Below are 4,190 nucleotides of genomic sequence, written 5' to 3' on the forward strand. Positions count from 1 at the left end.
ATCTATCAAAAAATACCTCCTTGAAATGGCTCCACGTCATCTCCACTGGACCGATTGTCTGTTTCTCCAACAAACTCACTGTAGTCCACCATCGCCCTGCCTTCCCAGATAACTGGAAGGTAGCATAGAGGCCTCTCTGCCGATCTGTGCAGTGTAGAACCTGCAAGATCCTCTCAATATTCTCCACCCAGTCCTCAGCTATCATCAGGTTAGGTTCTCCTCAGAACATTGGAGGGTGCATTTATGTGAACCTCTTGATGGTGCACCCAGCAGCCGTAGGAGAATGTTCGCATCTCCTAACGCTCCGCACTATCTCCCGCATAACCTGCCTTGTTAACCCTCGAGGCATAGAAGGAGACTTATCGCTCGCGGTCTCCTCGGAGCCACTTCCTAGGTTGTTATCCTTGGGCTACATTCCGAAAAACAATATGAACCTATTAGTACTCTTACAACACGTACAGTTAACAAAATTATCTACAACTAATCATGTTAACTACCACCTCACAGGTCTAAGTTTGTCCTATCACATCGACATGAAAGTCATCAATGGTTTGCCATGATTTGACTGAAATCGTCATTCTAGGAAAAACACGAAACACTGCCAACGAGTCCCAGTCTAGCAACAAAACAACCCTCAACCTACTATACCCATATCCAACATCCTACACTCTGGTATGTACACACAACTATGCCTAACCAAATCTACAAGACCTAACAACCTGGTTAGCTCTGATACCAAGTTGTCACGCCTCGAACCCGGTAATAGGACCCAGGGGTGAAATAATAACCTAACCTATCACTGTATCATACAAAATCAATGAAACAACACAATGAATAAGGGTCTGACCTCGTGGGATTCCCAGGCACCCTATACACATCCAAGGAAAAACACAATGGAAATAGTCTTTTATACACATTCTGTACCATACCAAAGTCTACAAAAAAAAAAAACTGGGATCCATAATACAACATAAACCCGGGTGTCAGCCAAAATCACAAAAGACAACCCAGTCCAATCCTAGTACTTACCCAAGTACCTCTCGTAATACACCGACCACTACGCTTCCAACACCACGACACTAGTTCTGATTACTTGAAGGACCTGGAAAAATATGTACGTATAGTAGTGGTGAGACACCTTTCAGTAAGGCAGATACATGTTATATCGGTGTGTGGCATTTGAGTGCTATCATGACACAAAACATACATAGTTAAATGCAATTTTAATATTTTCAAAAAACAGTTCCAGTATAGTGCATACACGCACACACACATGATCAGGCAACCCAATGTCGTTACACCCTTTGGCTCAAAGTCGTCCTGCATTACACGGCGTCCCCAGCATATGGCGTAGCCCCAAGATCCCATTACATCGTACCTGTACAACTGGTGGATCCACATCCTTCGGTGATCAGTCGGACACTCTTGCCAAACATGGCAGGCAATATTTCACGCCCCTAGATATAGAGCCGGACACTCTTTCAATACCTAGAACAATTCGAAACCCAGTTCCTATTGCATTTCATCAAAACACAACCATGCATGCTCATATAACCAAACAAATCACACCCATTTGGTAATCTAAAATCATGATTTTCCAAACATATACAGTTTAAACAAGTCAAGGCACAACCATCCTTATAACACAATATATAACACAATATATTTACGGTTTTCCAACAAAACCAGGGATGCAACCCAATACCCCATTTTCCCCAAAATTGTAACATGAAAAACCCATAATTTTACCCGTTAGATTCCCCCAAATGAGTAACCAAAACGCACACAAGACCGTAAATCACAGTTCTACCTAGTTTGATTTAAAAAATAATCAACATAAACTGAATCCCCTTACCTTTCCCCAAAAATCCAAACCCGCACTCTACGGCCCCTAAACCAAAAATCGAGTTCCCAAAACCTACAAATCACAGTATCGAACATGCTCACAATTCTATTCTCTACACAACTACAGAAATAGAATAAAAAATCGAGCCTTACCTCGATTTTGAGCTGAAACCTGAAAATGCCCAAAACAAAGATCCAATCCGTAAAACTTGTAGAGAATCCTTCCCTGATCCTCATGGTAACGTCAGATCTATGATTCCAGAAACATACGATGAAGAAATCTAGAGAGAGTGTGCCCTTCGAGTTCTAGAGAGAAAGAGAGAAGATTTCTAGATTACTTAGCTTGGAAGCAAAGGAAAATGATATTTACAACCCTTTGACTTGGCCGACCTCATCGACGAGCCCATGTAAACAACTCGTCAACAAAATGTGGCCTCGTCGACGAGCCTGAGATTTTTGGTTTCCCAAAACCTCTCGGTTTCTCCTCGTCGACGAGCCCCTGCATTTCATCGCCGAGTAACAAAAGGCCTTTGTTGACAAACTCTGGCTTCGTTGATGAACTATGCTCAATTACCTTTTTACCCTTCTCTTTATTAATTTAATCCATATATCACGGATTGGTTTCTTACACTTCGGGTAGCTGAAACTAGCATCCTAGCATTTGGAAGTGGGGGTGTCGGTTAGATGCGTTTAGTACCTGTGTAAGTACGAGTTTTGTAACCGAATTGTCATTGTTGGATTTTGCAGACACCCATAGTATGTACTGTAATTTTGGGAACGTATATTCTAGTTCTGTATAGACTCTGGTATGGTTTGATGTATATATAGAAAGAACATTTTCCGTTACGTATTTGATGAGTATGGATATGTATGTGAATGAGTATAGGGTTTACGTGTACCCCATGGGGTCCCCCTCATTTAGTATTGTATCATGTATGTTTAATTGATACAGAGACAAGTTAGGTTACTATATTCACACCTGGGACCCATCCGCAGGTTTGGGCCATAACAGCTTGGTATTAGAGCAAAATTAGGTTGTTAGGTCTTGTAAACGTGGTTAGGCGTAGCTTTGTGTACATACCAGAGTATAGGATATAGGAAATGGGTAGAGTAGGTCAAGGGTTGCTTTTTTGCTAGACGAGGACTCATTGGTGGTGTTCTATGTTTTTCCTAGAATGACGATTTTAGTAAAATCACGGCAAACCATTGATGGTTTCGTGTTGGTTTGGTAGGACAGACCTGGACCTGTGAGAGTAGTAGTTAACATGATTAGTTTTCAATGATTGTCTTAACTATGTATGATATGGGAATTCTAACCAATTCCTATCTTACTTTTAGAATAGAGCCTAGGATAACAACTTGGATAGTGGTTTAGAGGAGACTGCGAATGATGAGTCTCCTTCCGTGCCTCGGGGTTTAACGAGGCAAGTTATGTGGGAGATCGGACGAAGTGTTAGGAGATATGAACACTCTCCTACGGCTACAAGTTGTACTATAGAGAGGTTCACCCACATGCACTCTCCGACGACCCGATCCAATAATAGCAGAAAACGGGGTGCACAAAATCAAGAAGATAATGGAAGTTCTTCACAGCACCCACTAGTAGAAGGTTTTCTATGCTACCTTTCAGCTGGTAGGAGAAGCAGAAAGATGGTGGAAGGATGTGAGTATGCTTGAGAAGTAGAGAGCTAGTCCATCTGGTATGACGTGGAGTCACTTCAAGGAGGTATTTTTTAAAAGATACTTCCCGACTTCCACTCGTGACGCAAAGCCTGATGAGTTCTCGAGCCTGACGTAGGGAACCCTGACGGTGCAGAGATATACCACCAGATATATTGAGTTATCTCATTTCACATCATACTTGGTCTCAAACGAGTGTGAGAAGGCTCGGAGGTTCGAGAAAGGTTTGAGGAAGGACATCCACAGGCTATTGGGGATGTTGCAGATCCGAGAGTTTTCTATTCTGGTGGATAAAGCCACCATAGTTGAGATTGACCTCCAGGGGAATGAGGTGGTACAGGAGCAGAGGAAGAGGCCTGTATCTTCTGATTCTTAGACTGATCCTCGACAAGGACATGGGAAGAAGAAGAAGAACTATAGTTCAGGTTATCGCCAGAATACCGAGCGGCAAGGTTCTCAGGGGGATCCATCCTCCGCACTATGTGCCAAGTGCTATAAATGGCATGATGGTGAATGCCAACCGTTTTGGGGTAACTGCTACAACTGTGGCAAACCAGGCCACATATCCTAAAACTATCAGGCATTGAGAAGCGATATGCCTGCACAGAGCCAGAACCATGGGAGTAATAAGATGCCTCGAGGAAATTATTGGGCAAACACGGCTC

The sequence above is a fragment of the Malania oleifera genome, chromosome 12 (assembly GCF_029873635.1).
Source record: "Malania oleifera isolate guangnan ecotype guangnan chromosome 12, ASM2987363v1, whole genome shotgun sequence".
Taxonomy (NCBI): domain Eukaryota; kingdom Viridiplantae; phylum Streptophyta; class Magnoliopsida; order Santalales; family Ximeniaceae; genus Malania; species Malania oleifera.